Below are 18,584 nucleotides of genomic sequence, written 5' to 3' on the forward strand. Positions count from 1 at the left end.
GGACTAAGTCAGCCTTGGTGATTAAGGAAGATCTTGAAGAGTGAAATTTGTAGAGGCAGGAGTGAATTCAAGTCACAGAACTTTTCAGAAGATCCCTGGAGATGAGGAAGTGATGAGGATGGAACCTAAGCAAAGAAGTGTTCACTCAGCACTAAACAAGCAGAGGAGAACATAGAAATTTACTAAACACCCCCTAAACTGACTTGAAGACAAACAGAAATTCTATTACAGTGGCAGTTGGTGAAGAAATCGAACTCCCTGGCATTCTGACATGGGTGGTTTACCAAAACAGGGGAACACAGGGTACTGAGTAAATGACCCATTCCCATTGTTCATGTGGTCTTAAGCTTCCCACAATTGGTTCTACGGAAAATAAAAAGTGATGAAGGATCAAAGACTTGTTTCTGCCATCTTTAGCATAAGGAGAATGTTTGAAGACCTTTTCATATATTAATGACAAAGGCAATGTCCATTGATAATTTTATTCAATACTTATTTCATACAAGTTGCTGAAAATTTCACATATTTTACTTAATAAAGACTCACAGTAATTCAGAATCTGTTTTCCATACTGGAGGATGATCAGATGGGGCAGATGTTCCTTGATGAGAAGTCAGTGGCATGCAGAGTTTGAAGGCAAACGTGGGCCTCATGATTGCATGGGGAGATGGCCTCCTCAGCTTGTAGATGGACCGCAAGCACAGATTAAATATATTGAGTGTCATATTCACTACTAGTGTTTATCCCATTCCAGATTTTATGTCTTAATGATTCTTAACATAGTATCAGTATCCATCTTCTTTTCATCTGTCTTTTATTCTCAGCAAAACTATAAGATAAACAGCATTTTTTCCGTTTATTTCTTAGTGACTGAAGCCATTTGCTCCCAAGCTCCTGGTAGCATAGGTCCTGAATACATATTGCTCAAGGCTAAGCTGTCCACACAAACCTCCTCACCAAATTATTTTCATTGGAATCTTTAGTAAAACTTCTTATGCAAGACCCTGGTCACAATCTACCCTCACCCCAATAATCACCAACCTGAAAGCTTAGGCCTCCTCTTCATTGCTTCAGGCCTGAAGACAAGGATCTTCTGCAGCAGAGAAAGAATACATTAACAAACCACCTTCTTTACATTTCTTTCAGTGAAACTATGTCTCTCCAGCTTACAGATTCCCTTGAATTTTACATTTTTGTGACATAAAATTCAGGAAGAGAAAACCTAGATGGGTAAACTTACCAACTTTTGTCAGGTCCACTATATTTCCCTCAGGAATTCCAAGTTTTGCACAAAAGTCCACAAACTTTTCCCTAATTTCTGTCCTCACATCCCGCTGTCGACCTGGAAACACAGTGACAATAACCAGAGTGCCTTGGGAATTGGTCATAAAGAGGAATGAAGAAGCAGGGATTTGGGAGAGTGGCGACAGCTTGGTACTCAGGAAGAATTTGACATCAGTAGGGTATCTTCCTGACATGCTGGGAGATTTTATCATCATCCCATCACTGAGCCTGGGGGAGGACCACAGGTAAATCTGTCTTCAGTGGGGGAGAGATGGCCCAGAGATCCTTGGGAAGACCATTTTATATGTAAGATTCCTTTGTTTCCTGCCCTTCCACCCGTAGGTAAGTATCATCATGCAAATACTTTACCATAGAGTTCAGCCAATAGAAAATTCTTCTCATTCTTGGCAAAAAATATAATGTATTCATCATATTTCACATCAGCTACACTAAATACATTGAATCCATCATCTGTAGAGAAAGCAGAACAGAGCTCAGAATTTCTTAAATACATAAGAGTAATGGAATATATTTACTAACCACACACCAAAGCAAGTGCATATTCTAAAAGAAATAGGATGAAAACATCTAATGCCTTTTCTTTATATTTCCTTGGGCTTCATAACGAAATTTATAAAGTGAGCAGAGTATTTCTCCCCAACAACAACTTCCCCTCCATCACCCTCTGTGACACCTGTCCCCGTCCCTCAGCATTTCTGTGGGTGACACGCCTCTGTGGGCTCTGTGAGGACACTGGCAGAGCATACCTGGGGCTGTGTACTGTGTAGCACGCTGTGACAATGGCCATCACGAGTGATGGGGTTAAGTGCCAGGCATTGGCTTTTGCCCACATCCTCCCCAAATTCAGAATGTGGGAAATAGAATGGGCTCCATGTATTACGAAAATAAATGATAACAAGTGATCAAGGTCTTAAAACGAATACAGCTTTATAAATCCCTTGCAAGAAACAATATAATTTAGAAATATTTCTGTTTACTTACAATTAATAGTATATACACCATTCTCTTCTGTTTTATTACAAACCAAAGAGACTTCAGTACACTGCCCGTTTATTCTGTGAAACAGAATGAGGTGATGCTCAGAGACATGGCTGAAGCTGCCTTCCCAACCTCTACTCTAACTATAACATGAATTTCTAATTCCACTTCCATTATGAACACATTTTACAATTACCAAACAGATTTTATTTACATTGCTTGTGTTTATCTCTTGTCTTTGTCTCTCTGTTTTGCTCTTCCCCCCCCCCCCCCCTTTCTCTCATGTTAGTCTTCAATCTTGACTCAGGGCCTGAGCACAAACAGGTAGCATACTTACTCAAAATTAGCTACCACTTGAACCTCAGCTTCAATTTATACTTTTTAGCCAGTGCTGGGGCATAGACTCAGGGCCTGAGCACTGTCTCTGGATTCTTTTTGCTCAAGGCTAACACTCTACCAGCTGAGCCAAAGAGCCACTTCCAACTTTTTCTGTTTATGTAATTCTGAGGTATCGAACCCAGGGCTTCATCATGCGAGGCAAGCCCTCTACCACTAAGTCATATTCTCAGCCCTCAACGTGATACTTCAAGAATAAGGAAAACATTTTTTTTGTTTCTATTTCCCACTGATATTATACCAGAGCCATTTCCCTAGCTCATTAGCTGAGTTTTCACCATTGCTGGCTTTACAGATGTTACCTGTTTGGTCCTTTCAAATCTCACCAGGTAGAATCATTTTTATACCCCTTTCCACCAGAAATTCAATGTGGGAAGGGGTGCATCTCCTTGGTCAACTACTACTAAGAGATTCACATTGCACATTCCATGCTCTTAACTTAAGCTATAATTTCACACTGCTGTGATTCAACAGTGACTATCCATTCCTTCTCCCATTCTTAATAAATTTATTCCTATAATCAACTATTGATTCTTGCAGAGCCCTAGTCCCATCAAGTGCTGGTCCGTGTCAGAGGCGGGACTCTGCTTTGGATACACCACCGCCTGTGTCCATGTGTGTCCTTGTGATTGTATGTACATGTGTGTGCCTGTATTTGTGTCTGTAGAGGTCAAGGCCAAAGTTCAGGTGTCTATTTACGCTTTGCCAACAAAAAGAGGCCATACTTACTTGGTATGGAATTGAAGCAACAGGGAAGAGTTCTTCAAGACATCAATGTATTTTCCAAAAACTCTCATATCACTATTTACATCTGTCATTTCCTTTTGGTCAGAGGCCAAGAAAACGGTAATCCATGGCCCTGTAATCTGCAATAAATAAGACAACTGAGAGAAAGAAGCAACATCACATGGACACTTTTCTCCTTGACTTTAGCTCATGGTCCAGGACTTAGGATTTGCAGTTGGCATTAGGTCTGGGGTCCATTGGCACAGCACCTAGGCCCATTTGTACTGTCCCTCCACCAACAGTGGTTGACCCAGGCATTGTCACAATTCAATATGGCGCAACTGCTCTTAGTTGAAGGTTTGGAACCCCCTTTTGTCGAATATTAAAGAATTTCTGAGCCCTCAGAGGACTGGCCTGGCTTCAGATTTACCCAAGGTTTCCCTTTCCCCCAGCAAAGTCAGAAGTTGAGCTACTGCATGACTCTACCTTTGATAGATCAAAGTGCTCCACAACATCCATTTCTCCTTCATGGTAGGCATAGACCAGGGTCAGCCCCAGACATAGGAGCAGCAGCTTCATTTTTGTAGTGAATTAAACTCTCTCTCCCACAAGTGCAGAGTTGTTTCCTGACAAAGGTTCAACTTCAAAGCTCTTTGGTCTCTATATACTTCTTCAGTCCAGTTTCAAACTCCAAGTTTCTACCTTCTCTCCTCCTCTTCCAAGAAATAATCATTCATTCCCTGTCATTAAGCCAGGGTTGTTTCTGCCCTTTGAAACTTGGCAATTCATCCCTTTTAGATTTATTTAGTTACCTCACAGCTATCCTAAAACATTCTGAGGTTGGGAATTGTAGGTAGGCACCTAACAATCACAAAGCCTTGATTTCTAAACCCGGTAAGACCAAAAAATAAATAAATAAATAAATAAATACTAATCCAAGAAAACACATTCTCAAGAAAAATAGTGAATATGCTAAAGAGTCACCTCTTGAACCCAGATTAAACAATGGATATAGAATTGACAACAGAATCCAAACTGTTGTACTTAAAGTCAAGTTGATAGTTTAAATCTGAGACCTTTAGAGTTCACCCTGAAACAATCTGGTAATCAAATGAAGTCTTGTGCAAGGTCATGTTTGTAGACGAAGCTCCAAGCCTAGAGTTTTGCCAGTTTATGCACAAAGAAAATAGAAGGGAACATGCTTTATGGTAGCAAAAATCTCATCTGCCCTGGGCCAGACATATAAAAATAATATTTAGATGCTCCGAATAAAGTAGGTAAGGAATGAATGTGCTTTACAAATATTTCATAGCTCCACGAGGTATGTAGTACTATTCTGTTTGGACAAAGACTCAAAAAGGTTAAGTGGTCATACCAAGGTCACACTGACAATAAGTGGGAGAACTCATATTTGGAGCTAGACTCCAAATCCAGAGTCACTCCTCTCATTATTCTTCCCCAGAGGTCAGGGCAGAAGGAGGACAGTGCCATAGAAGGAGCAGGGTGAGCAATGCTGTAGACATCGGGGGTGAGGGGGACCTGGTAATTGCTTCTAGAGACACTGACTGAAGATTTCTCAAACAATAGGGAATTATAGTGTAGACATAGGAGTCTGATTAAGTGAAGAGTGAGTATTAATCTCTTCTGACATCCAGATATTTGAAAGGTGATTTAGGGATCATTGCTTTTCTACTAAGGAATTAGAAAATGCTTCCATAAGAAGATGCACAACACTTCTCTTCCATTCATGGCTTCAAAGTAAGTGTCTGGCCACCAACTTTATTAAGATAATTGCACCCACACGCACAAATACAGTATCTCACAAGTGAGTCAAAGGAAGGGTAGTAGTCTAAACCAAGTTGTTGAGAAATGACTGGACAATGTGCAAAGAAGAGATTTATGGAGTACTTACATGCCCAGCTAACAGTACAATTTTAACCAAATGGCCCAACAGAAACTAACTGGATCATTTTGACCCTGTCCCCAATCACCATCTTCAATAATTGAACAAATCATTCATTGAGAATAGCAGTGAGGATTCTCAGCTCTTATTATATAGTGTGATAACCTTTGCAACAACAACAACAACAAAAAAAAAAACCGTTCAGTGAGAGTGCCAGGCTCTGAGATCAAGTTCCACTCTGGGAAGAGGGAAGGAAGGAAGAGAGGGAGAGAGGGAGGAAAAGGGGAGGGAGGAAAGAAAGGAAGGAAGGGAGGGTTTAGGCAATACTAAAATGGAATAAACAAATGTTGTTTCCTTCACATTCTACCTGTCTTCTTTTGAGCTTAGATCCTGTCTTGTATGCGACTTAGGCAAGTTCCTTTTCTGGGCCTCTAAATGAGAAGACTGTTCTGAAATGGACAAAGGGGACATCTTTTCTTTATTTGAATAACTGTAGAACACCACTGACATTTGGACTCCAGGATCCTGAGACTAAAAAGTATCTGCAAAGCCAAGGGAAATCTCCAAAGATGGAAGGAGATGGAAGGTTGTGTGTCATCCAACAAGTTTACAACACCTGCATTGAGAACCCCACATGATCCCATGTGGGCCATTAACAATTTCCCCTTTGACAACAAATTGATGTTTCTGGTGTTTTCTTCAAAGGATGGCAGACAGGCAGCAGTGCTACTGAGACCTGTTTTGCTTTTTGAAAAGTACATTTTGTTTCTAACACGTTAATAGTTCCCTAAACAACTAATTACATCCCTGAAGTCTAATCCCTTTTCCTCGATCTTTATTGCCTGAAGGCTAGCTCTTGCTTTTTGCTGCTTCCTGCCATCCTGAGCAGATTGCTTTAATCAGTGATTGCTTCAGAGCAGTTTTACTAGGAATCAGCTAATCTTTACTGCTGGCCAGGACTGGTACAAAGAACCACAGGGTCATTAAAGACCAAAGCACATTCAGCAGAAATAAGACAAATGTTCTACTACCCAAAACAGCAATGGAGTAGCCACATCATTCCAGGAAAAACTAGCCTCATTCTGAGTCTGCTCCAAACAACCTGTTTTCTCTTCACTTGTGCTTGAAGTGATGTATTTGCCACAAGAGCCACAAGACATCTACTAGGACGTTTGCATCCATTCAAATAAATGCATTGCCACTGGCAAGTGTAATAGAACACAGTAATACAAAGATTTCTAACAGAAGACCCCAACGAGGAAAACCTGTCAGCCCTCTGAGGGCAGGCACAATGCCTGTTCAATGCTGCATGCTCAGGATCTGGGGTGTTTTTGTTTGTTTTTGACCAGGCATATGGCTAGCACTGAAGAAACATTAGTGGAATAAATAAAAGTAGAAGAGACTGAAACAAGAAGGAAGATTATGAAACAATCAGGTAATAAGCAAAGGCCTTCCAAGAAGAGGAAAGAGGAGTTACTCAGAAGCTAGCAGCAAGCAGGCTATAGAAAGTTCAATGGACAAAAGGAAACCTGTGTTGCTGGAGCGTGGACAGTTGAGGGATTGCAAACGGGGCTACATCCATTTGCTAGGGTTGCCCTAACAAAAGCTCTGCAGACTTGCTGGTTGTAACAGCAGAAGTTTATAGTTCACAGCACTGCAAGCCTGAGATCTTCTGAGATCTCTCTACTTGGATTGTGGATGGACACTTTCTCCTGTGTCTTCACACGGCCTTCACACTGGGTGGTGATCCAGAAAAGTCTCCAAGATCCCTGCGACTGTCAGATGAACTGTCAGTTCATCTATGGGTGATAAAGGAGAATCCATCACTACATTTCTCATTAGTAGTTCAGGACGCCAGTGAAATTCATAGATTGTGACAAAGAGGAAGACTTGTCTAGGGAAGATAGACACAGCAAGGGGCAGGATTGCCACTTACTGGCCACCTAGAGTTGAACTGTATCAGAGTATGGGGTCTGCGAGTGTGACTTTGAATACAAAATCTCTCCATGCTAGACAAGTGTTATACTATTTGAATCATGCCTCTAACCCTTTTGTTTGTTTGTTTTGCTAGTTCATGAACTTGGGTCGAAGGTGCTGTCCCTGAGCTTCTCTTGTTCTAGCTAGTGCTCTATCACTTGAACCACAGAGATAGCTCTGGCTTTTTCTAAATAGCTTATTAAAGACAAATAGCTTATTGGAGATAAGTCTCACGGGCTTTTCTGTTCCAGCTGCTTTCTAACTGTGATCCTCAGATATTAGCCACCAGAGTAGCTAGGATTACAGGGGTGAGCCACCAGTGCCGTTTGATTGATTTTTAATTTTTATCATAAAAATTAGGTTCAGGGGCTGGGGATATAGCCTAGTGGCAAGAGTGCCTGCCTCGGATACACGAGGCCCTAGGTTCGATTCCCCAGCACCACATATACAGAAAACGGCCAGAAGCGGCGCTGTGGCTCAAGTGGCAGAGTGCTAGCCTTGAGCGGGAAGAAGCCAGGGACGGTGCTCGGGCCCAGAGTCCAAGGCCCAGGACTGGCAAAAAAAAAAAAAAAATTAGGTTCAGAACAGTCAACCATTACGTAAGTCACGTATTGCGTACATTCCTGTTACTCATTTTCTCCCAGATTTTTCCCCCCGACCATCTTCCAAAAAGCGTTGTATAGTTCATTTCCAATATAGCGTCTAGTGAGTATCACTGCTGAGTTAGTTCACCCTTCATCCCATCATTTCTGTGCTTTGGCATCCCCTCCCCAAATCAGATACACTTACACACAAGCCAAAAGGTACAGCTATTAAAAACAGCGGTAAAAAAGTGAAAGAACACAATAAAAAAAAGAACTGCAAACAGTACAATAAAAAATTTTGTTTCCATTTCTTGAAGTTCATTTTGATAAGCATCATTTTATATGATGGTATGCACGTAGCCATGAGGGGAAGGAAAAGGAGGGAAAGGAGAGAAATAGAGCAAGAGAGAGTAAGACAGAAAAGGAAAAAGAGTGGAGACTCATGTTGAGCTGGATTATATAGGGAAAGTTGGGAGGTATGTGCAGGTAGATTGGATGTGACCTCAGAGAAGGAGGAGATAATGGCCTCCAGGTGTGCCAGTTACCTAGGTAACACAGGCACTGGGCACAGAATTAAATAGAGGTATCTGCATGGAGTCCTCCTGGGGGTGAACCTTACACTCATGAAATACTGATAGGTACTGAAGAGGAACACAAAAATAAGAGTAAATATGCTGAGGGACAAGAGGCAGGGGATTTTTCTTTACCTTTGCACATTTGTAGTAAATAGACTATTTCTATTCTTAGACATGAATTCTTTCTGAGCTCCCTAAAGTTGCTGTGTGCTAGCCATCTGGTGGCTCATGACTGTAATCCTAGCTACTCAGGAGGTTGAGATTTGAGGATCAGAGATTCAAGGCAGAAAATTCCTCAAGACTTATCTCCAATTAGCCAGGAAAATAGTGGAAGTGGAAGTGTAGTTCAAGTGGTAGAACACCAGCCTTAAGTGAAAAGATAATCAAAAGTTTGAGGCCCTGAGTAAAATCCCCAGTACTATTGCACACAAACACATACACACACACACACACACACACACACATACACACATAAAGCTTCCATGCTGATCTCCCTGGAATGAACTTTTAATCTTAGACAATGTAGAACTTTGCTTTATTGGGGGAATTCATTTATGGCAATGCTTCCCAATTTCATTTCCAAGGGAGCTCCTCAAGCAAAGTGACTGAAACACCAGCTCAAGTTGAGACTCTGAATAAAATACTAGTGATTTCTTTTACTACCAACTCCACTATGCTAGCCCAAATTCAAAGCGGATGGCAAATTTTCACACAGGCGTCCAGACTAGAGATTGAGGAGATTAGGACTCAGAAGAAATTTGCAATGAAATCTTTATGTTGGAGAGACTTGAAAAGAGTCACATGAGGACATGGCAGGACACTGAGCTTTTGCCATTAGAGAAAGAATATCCTGATTCTACAAAATCAATTTTCCAGGCTCCACACTGGGCATTGAACAAGTCAGAGCCAAGACATTGGAAAGAAAATGGAATTCCTTCCATAAGAATGCATTCCCATCAGAACTTCCTTTGTTAGAGGGCAATGGTTGCTGACCAGCCTGGAGACACTGAAATGTGGGAGGTGGAGCAGCAAGAGTTGGAGGGCAATGGACCCTTCATCCCAGAATGAAATACTCACAAGACCAGAACTCTACTCATTTTATGTCACTGAGAGCTAGGTTTTCTCTGGTTATTCTTGAGGAAACCTGTTTTGATAGGTAGCACAAGGGCTGGGAATATGGCCTAGTGGCAAGAGTGCTTGCCTCGTATACATGAAGCCCTGGGTTCTGTCAGGGCTTTTAGCCCCCCTGTTCCCCTGGCCTGTGGGAGAGACAGAAAGGCATGGCCCGACTGGACGAGCCAAGAAAGGAAAGGGTCAACAGACCACCCGCACCCAGCCCTCCCTCACCGAAGGACAATCAGACCCGTCTGGGAGCCGAGTCAGTGCAAGGTCTCTTTTATTGAGGTACATCCTGCTATTAAATAAGGCACAGGAGCCAATCAGGTCAAAGATCGGCAGGAAGGGGAGGGGTGTACGTGCACCTATCCAGGGACTGTGAGAGGAGGCCTGAGCTGTCTGTCAAGGGTGGAAAGGCCAGGGACCAATCTTAAGAGGCAGCCTAATTTTTTGTCACAGCCCACAGGACCACCTCCAGGTTCATCATCAGGCGCCATCTTCACCACACGTGATCCCCGGGCTGGGAAACAGGCGGGGCCAGCTAGTTGCCTCTTTCTGATGTAACATGCCCTGGCATATCCCACATCTCCCCCTTTTTGTTTTATTAGCAGGTGGCTGCCCTACTCGAGAGGGTGCCTGTCTTAGGTTGCCCCCCTCTGAGCATCTTACCCGTCATTGACTATGACTCTAGCTCTTCAGGCTCTGCCGGGCCTGCCAGCCCAGTAGAAGGATTCGGTGGGAGGGATTGACACTCAAGAGGAGGCCCTGTTGGGCTGGGGATATAGCCTAGTGGCAAGAGTGCCTGCCTCGGATACACCAGGCCCTAGGTTCGATTCCCCAGCACCACATATACAGAAAACGGCCAGAAGTGGCACTGTGGCTCAAGTGGCAGAGTGCTAGCCTTGAGCGGGAAGAAGCCAGGGACAGTGCTCAGGCCCGGAGTCCAAGGCCCAGGACTGGCCAAAAAAAAAAAAAAAAAAAAGAGGAGGCCCTGTTATTTTTGCCTCACGCCTGTACACCCTGGTAGGGGCCACGGCCAACCTCATAGGGTTCCCAATTGGTTTAAGGCAGCATATTGCTGTCGGACCACCATTAACTGGACAGCTCTGGCTCGTTCCCTAAGAAATTGAAGAAGCCTATTAGCCATGCAAGGGCCAAATGTAAATACAAGAATTGTGGTAACCAAGGGGCCCACAAGGGGAGGTAAGGGAGCCACCCATTTAGCCCAGTCCAGAGGAAATTAGAGTTCAGTTCGTTGTGGCGTCGCTCAAGATCCTCTTGTAGCCTCTTTACTTTATCATGGACAATTCCAGAGCAATCAGCATAAAAGCAGCATTCCTCTTGTAAAAACAGGCAGAGTCCCCCTTCTCTGGCAGTGAGCAGGTCCAAGCCCCAGCGATTCTGGAGGACCATGGCAGCCAAGGAATAAAGTTGAGATTGCAGATCTAGGATAGTGCTAGCAACTTGATGCATATCATTAATCATTTGTTTAGACTTCATAAACATGAAGTGAGGTACTAAGACCCTCAATGCCTATTACCACCCCAGCAGCAACTCCTAAGCTCAGCAACAAAGGAAGGGCAAGGGCAGCCCTAGGTGACCTGTTAGCAATGTGGTCTACAATGGGGATAGGTAAAGACTGATTATTGGGGATGACATCAATGTCCAGCAAAGGGAAAACAATAGTACAAACTCTATTCCAATTCTTTGGCAATAAGCTATAGGCAGTATCGCCACAGAGAAACACCGTGCTATTGGCGGGGGGGGGGGGGCATAAGGACATTGAGGCAGAGTCATATAATTTATTATCATTGCAAAAGGCAGGGTTCAGACCTCCTACATCAAGGGTACCATTTCCAATAAAGCAAGTAACATTTAGTAGAGAAAGGGTAGGGGTGGATACCCCGGAATGAGGGGGTAGGGCTGGGCAACTGGAAGTAAGGGAGGAGTCTTGTACCCCATCCCCAGGGGCAAATGACTCCTCTTTAAAAGCTGCTTGAAAAAGCGCATTACTAGTCCTTGTACAGGTCCTCCGGCCCAGGGAAGATGCATGCGGAACAGGCACCCAAAGTGAGTGGCGCTGGGTCAAAATCATGATCCTATCTTGACAGGGTAGCAGTGCACAGAGTGAAGATGTAAATTCTTAGAGATGACTGTCAGGCGGTCCTCCATCTTAACCCAAATGGGATGAGCAGGGGCCCTGGTGGCAGCAGGCAGCAGTGTCTCCCAGTGGCCCCAATAGAATGTCACACCTCCTGATGGGCTGCCTGCAACTTTCTGCATAGACTGGTTAGAGAAGCTTAACCTAACGCCTGACTTGAGCAAAATCTAACATTTTCCTGGTTGCTTTTTTAAGTACACTGGCTTTTTTTTTTTCTCAAATTTTTATTATCAAACTGACGTACAGAGAGGTTACAGTATCATACGTTGGGCATTGGATACATTTCTTGTACTGTTTGTTGCCTTGTCCCTCATGGCCCCCTCCCTCCCCCCCTTTCCCTCCCCCCTCCCAGTTGTTCAGTTCACTTACACCAAACAGTTTTGCAAGTATTGCTTTTGTAGGTATTTCTCTTTTTTTACCCTGTGTCTCTCGAATTTGGTATTCCCTTTGAATTTCCTACTTCCAATACCAGTAAACACGGTTTCCAATATACTCTGATAAGATTACAGATATAGTGTAGGTGCAAACATAGGAAGGTGATACAAAACATCATCAATAATAGAAACTACACATACACATAAGACGTTGAAAGTAGTTATAACTGTGATATATCACTTGTTTCCATATCATGGAGTTCATTTCATTTAGCATCATCTTATGTGTTTCTAAGGGTATAGCTATTGGGCCTTGTGATGCTCTGCTATGGCTTGCCTAAACCTGTACTAATTATTCCCAATAAGGGAGGCCATAGAGTCCATGTTTCTTTGGGTCTGGCTCACTTCACTTAGTATAACTATTTCCAAGTCCTTCCATTTCCTTACAAATGGAACAATGTCATTCTTTCTGATAGAGGCATAAAATTCCATTGTGTAAATGTACCACATTTTCCTGATCCATTCATCTATGGAGGGGCATCTGGGTTGGTTCCAGCTTCTCGCTATGACAAATTGTGCTGCGATGAACATTGTTGTGCTGGTGGCATTACTGTGATTTTGTTTGTGGGCTTTTGGATAGATACCCAACAGTGGGGCTGCTGGGTCATAGGGGAGTTCTATATTGAGCCTTCTGAGGAATCTCCATACTGCTTGCCAGAGTGGCTGAACCAGTTTACATTCCCACCAACAATGAAGTAGGGTTCCCTTTTGGCCACATCCCCTCCAACAATTGTTATTATTAGTTTTCTTGATATATGACATTCTTGCTGGGGTGAGATGGAATCTCAATGTTGTTTTGATTTGCATTTCCTTTAAGTACACTGGCTTTTGCAAGCTGGCGCTCCACTAAATTCCAAAACAGCTTTAGGCAATCAATGGCCCTTGAGTAATTTTGCCAGGGCAATAATTTTTAGTAATCAGACATTTTTAATATGGCTAGGATTTTCTGGGCCAACATAGGTTTGGCCTATAGCCATCTCTCATAAGTGCAGTCTCTACTCTTGTACACTTGTTAGCACCGCTTTCTGTACCTCTGGTTTATCCTGCCTCATCTTTTAAAAATAACTATCATCCCTCAATCCAATTGGGCAAAGATCATCCATCTTCTGTAACATTTTCAGACTGACAACAATGCCTACATTAACTTTTAATAATTGTATACACTTTTTCTTGGGGCTACAACACTGTAGTCTTTTAACATTCTACTTTGTAAAAGTATTTTCTTGACTGGCTGGGGGAACTGACAGTAAGACCATCCTAAAAGCTGTTTAGCAGACATGGAGTTGGACATGTTCATAGATTAAGTAGGGTCACAGGATGGGTTATATTCAGTGCAGTTTTGTAACCACACACCAAAAGGTCCCCAATCATACCAAGTATGTTGGGATGTATTACATATAGTTGGAAAAATTCCTCGACAAGTTTCCCAATGCCTTTCAGTAAAATTCAGGTTCAGATAAGTAAAAATGTCACATTTAGGAGGCCAGCAGGACTAGGATAATTGTCTAACTTATAGGTATGAGATCCCACAGACCAAGAAGACAGTCTAACCAGCAGAGTTCTACTGGAATTATATGAACCTTCATGTTGAATCCATTATTAATATTCAAAAGGATAACATGGAGAATGGCTTAGACAGATAGCCTTAGAGAATTGAGAATCAGAGAAGTTAAAAGATTGTCCTTGGCTGGGGATATGGCCTAGTGGCAAGAGTACTTGCCTCATATACATGAGGCCCTGGGTTCAATTCCCCAGCACCACATATACAGAAAATGGCCGGAAGTGGCACTGTGGCTCAAGTGGCAGAGTGCTAGCCTTGAGCAAAAAGAAGCCAAGGACAGTGCTCAGGCCCTGAGTCCAAGCCCCAGGACTGGCAAAAAAAAAAAAAAAGATCGTCCTTCTTCCATGGGAAAGACTGGAATGCCAGACCCATGGGGAGAGAGAGTAAGTCAGGAATAGATGTAGAAACAGAGATGGGGGCTTCTGTCCATAAATATGGATGTAATAAAGGAGGGTTAGGAATATAGGCCCAATACATTACCTCTGATGTAGCCCATACATGTTATCAGTGCACACCTGTCCATTAGAATGGCCTTATGATTTGGATGAGAATGTCTCACCCCGATCTTGATGCAGGGGGAGGGGAGGCTGTTTGTTGCTGGATCTACTGGAGCAGGTGCTAGAAAGGTGGGCTGTCTTCAGTAGAAACATAAACGTACCCTAGCCCCTGGGTTATTATCTCCCCTGGAACACAATCTAGCCCCACACCCAATGAAGCCCAGACAGCCTGTGGCTTGTTTAACAAAGGCAGGGCTAAGAAGTGGTGCTCTGCTCTGGCCATATATCTCCTAGAGGAGAAATTAAGAACAAATGAATTAAGAACAAATATTGCTTCCTCAATAATGGCTCGGGCTATTTCATAAAGACTTTTCATAGAAGTCTCATACCTCTCGGTACTATCCATATTCCACCTTTTTTATTTTTTGAGCTTGTTTTACTACACCTTGAACTTGAAGATTATATTTAACTTATGTAAGATATTATAAAATTTTAAAGATAGCATGTTCTTTTGCGGGAGCAAAAGAGACTAAAGCATCTACTTGAGAATTACCATATGCCATAGGACCTGGCAAATTAGAATGAGCATGAATGTGAATTACATCCAGGGAGTGCTGTCTTTGGTGTAACAGGCTTTGTAATTGTTTAAATATATAACAGCCCATAAGTCATCTTGTTGTGCTGATTTTCAGGGAGTGAGAAAAATTTGATATTTACTGTTGCAAGTGCGAAGGCAAAAATTGCAACAACTCTGATACAATATTTTTATCAGTTGCTGCAAATAATAAATCATTTTATTGAAAACCTGTAAGGAAAAATGGAGTAACAATTAAACTATGGTTCCTCTTTAAAATAAAATACAGTTTCAATCTTGAACACATTCACACCCACATACGTGTGCGTGTGTGTGCACGCACACATACATACATACATGCATATGCAAGTATTTATGTAAACGAACTTAAAAGCGCTCAAAACAACTATTGGCCGTACATTTTTTAGTGGCAAGAGGTATTTTTCCCAATCTTACTCTTGCAATGACCAAAACATAAGACATAACCTTTAATTAATGATTTTAGCACTTTTTAGTCTCATTTACCAGGGCCTGTTACTTTTAGCAAGACATTTTAGCATACTAAATACTTTTCAGCTGAAGATAACTAGGTTGGGGTCCCCTGGAGTATAACTGAGCCCACCCAGCACTTGACTCTAGTGTCTAGCCCAATTTTAGCTAGGGACATTTTACAGTTTTGAATTAGTCTCAGGCTAAGATGAGCCAGCTGTTTGAACCAGGCTCTTAGCAGCCTGCACTTTTATGGTAAACAAAGGTTTATATTTAAAACTGGTACCAACTTCAAAGACAAAACTAGTCAAGACAAAACAGGACATAGAAATAGAGGCTTTATGCCTTGGATGGCATGTCCAGCGTCCACAAGCTGCCAGCCAGAGTGATGGAAAGCCCATAGGGCCCTGAAAATTCTCAGGGGGATTCTCCCCAGTGGAGATTTCCATCCCCCGGCAATCAGCCTGCCAAGGCCGCCGGCCAGAGGCCCTTTTCCCAATATAGCAGTCCACACAAAACACAACTAATCAGACAAGGATAAGGACACATGAAACATATGCATGAAACATGTATCGCCGGCGCGAATTAAAAATGCATTGGAGAAGGAAGATGGTGCCGCTACAGTAGGGAGGCACCCCAACTTACTCCAACTGAATAGCAAGCTGGGAACTCCAGAACCCAACACCCCATCAAGAACCCAGCAAACCCAGAAGCCAGAAGCAACAGAGAAATGCAGGAAATGAAAAAAAAAAAAATTTTAAGAAGAGCCTATAACCTGCACGGAGCCGGAAAATCTCCGGGGTACCCTTCCCCCACCTGCCTACCCTGGCCCAAACAGGGCCAGGCTGGGAAAGGGGACCCAGCGCCAACAAACCGACTGCTGAAAAGTCACTCCAGGAGTGCAGTGTCCTGACAGCAGGACTCCATGGACCCCAGGGAGAGTGTGGACCGATCGAGACAGATGGGAGGTGCGGGACCACACAGCTGGGATCGGACTTCAGCGGCGGGGAAACCAGGCGGTGCAGAAGGGGAGAGCTGGGGCCGCCACCACCAAACGACCGATCGCCACACCCCAGCACCCCACCACCGAAGAGCCAACAGCAGCGCGGGACACACACACAATCCAGGACCAGTAAGTTCCCCATTACCCTCTCCCCCAACAAGAGACCAGCTATCAGAGACCCAAACCCTACAAAGAAGCTAGAGCTCCCTCCTTCCCCCTCCCCACCCTGAGGGAACAAAGAACCCCCAAATCAGGCAGCAAAAGGTCCCTTCAGACTCTGGGAGGACACAGGAGCTAGCAGGGGCGGAGCAGCGCCAAGGCAGCAGAGGAGCCTGAACCTGCCGCACCAGCCCCACCCCTTCCCCAACAGGGGCCCGGGGACCGGCAGGCATTGGAAGCCCCACCTGAGGCGTCTGGTCCTCGCAGACTTTTTGAACAAAAGTCACAGGCTTGCTGGTGGGCAATACCAGCGCAGCAGGGACACCTGGGCCCGATCGCACGACCCCCTCGCAGAGGAGGTGCAGAGTCTGTGGGCACCAACCCTCACCCGAACAGTTGATCCCACTGGGCCCCACACATACCGCCGCCCACAGCAAACTCATGGGAGGGCACAAGCACACCCCAACAACCTGGGGCCTGCTCTGGTAGGCATACCCCGCACAGGTGGGCAGGGCCCCCCAGCGGCAGTGCCCACTCAGATTGGCGCATTTCGCACAAGAGGGTGGGCTGCCCCTCAACAACACTGGCCCCGGAGCAATCCACACAGGTGGGCTAACCGCCTGAGAGGTGAGCTCCTCTGACCAAGATACCGAGTGGAATAAAAGAACAAAAGAAGAGAAAAGCCTCCACACCATGCTGAATCAGCGACCAGCAAACCCCCACCAGGGGCATGCTAGGGTCAGCACAATGCAGCAGCAGGACACTATCCCACAGAGGAAGACACAGAACCTACCCACCCCCAAGTGCAGTGAGGGTGACCACCTCAGCAACAACAGAGACGCTCACGCTCACCCATTGGGCAGTAAGGTTCAACAGCCAAACTCAAACCCAGAGCCAGGACACAAACAAGTCTCCCACTGACGGACCAGTGGGAACCAGCACAAAGCCAAACCAGGGAAGCTACTCACAGATCTCCAGATGCACAAATAACAAAGAAATATAACAAATTTCATCAAAGGGCAAGCCAACTCGCCAGGTCCAAAAAGCAGTACAACTGAAGAGGAGATGGAGAATAAAAAAATAACTGAGGGGGCTGGGGATATAGCCTAGTGGCAAGAGTGCCTGCCTCGGATACACGAGGCCCTAGGTTCGATTCCCCAGCACCACATATACAGAAAACGGCCAGAAGCGGCGCTGTGGCTCAAGTGGCAGAGTGCTAGCCTTGAGCGGGCAGAAGCCAGGGACAGTGCTCAGGCCCTGAGTCCAAGGCCCAGGACTGGCCAAAAAAAATAAATAAATAACTGAGGATATGATAGCAGAAATGATGGAAAGCCTCAGAAACGAAATCAGAAAACAATTCCAGGAGTTTAGAGTGGAAGTCTCGAAGGACATCCAGAAAGCCAAGAAAGAAATGGAAGCAAAAATGGATACAGTGCAAACCTCCGTTAAAGAAGACCTTCACATTTTGAAAAGTGAAATGCATGAAAAAATAGATTTAAAATATAACTCTTTAAAGGAAGAAATTTCCACGATCAGAGATGATCTGGCAACCATAAATAGCTCTCTGACATCCATAAACTCCGCACTTGAATCCACAGCACAAAGAATTGACCGTATTGAAGCCAGAATCTCTCTCGGATGATGATGCAGCCGACAAGAACCAGAAAATTACCACACTCCAAGAAATGCTAAAGCTCCAGGGCAGAATAATCCAGGAACTAGTGGACAAAGACAAGAGATATAATCTTCGCATAATTGGAATAGAAGAGGAGCCGAATACCAGAGCAGAGGGCTTCAACATATTTTCAATAAAGTGATTGCAGAAAACTTCCCCAGTCTCACAAGGGACCTCATCCAGGTAACTGAAGCCTATAGGACACCTGGCAGACCGGACCCTAGAAAAGCCACGCCCAGGCACATAATAATCAAGACTTCAGATATCAAGAATAAAGAGCAAATTTTGAATGCAGCCAAAGCGAAGAAAGAAATTTATTACAATGGGAAGAGGATCCGAATAACAGCAGACCTCTCCACACAAACCTACCACACGCGAAGAGAATGGAAGAACACCATCCAAGTCCTACAAGCCAATAACTGCCAACCTAGAATAAAATATCCAGCGAAGCTGGAGTTCATATTCAAAGGG

General features: G+C 44.0%; 2 long non-coding RNA genes across 2 annotated transcripts in view; one reads left to right on the top strand and one right to left on the bottom strand.

The window, feature by feature from the left end:
• LOC125346625 overlaps nucleotides 1-18,584 on the bottom strand; it is a 115,339-nt gene that overhangs the window by 79,635 nt on the left and 17,120 nt on the right. The window lies entirely within an intron of this gene.
• On the top strand, nucleotides 1,254-17,508 carry LOC125346642. Its single transcript, XR_007209990.1, has 3 exons — nucleotides 1,254-1,336; nucleotides 4,567-4,574; nucleotides 17,499-17,508. It is a non-coding gene; the product is annotated as an uncharacterized LOC125346642 (long non-coding RNA).

This window comes from Perognathus longimembris, chromosome 1 (assembly GCF_023159225.1).
Source record: "Perognathus longimembris pacificus isolate PPM17 chromosome 1, ASM2315922v1, whole genome shotgun sequence".
Lineage (NCBI taxonomy): Eukaryota > Metazoa > Chordata > Mammalia > Rodentia > Heteromyidae > Perognathus > Perognathus longimembris.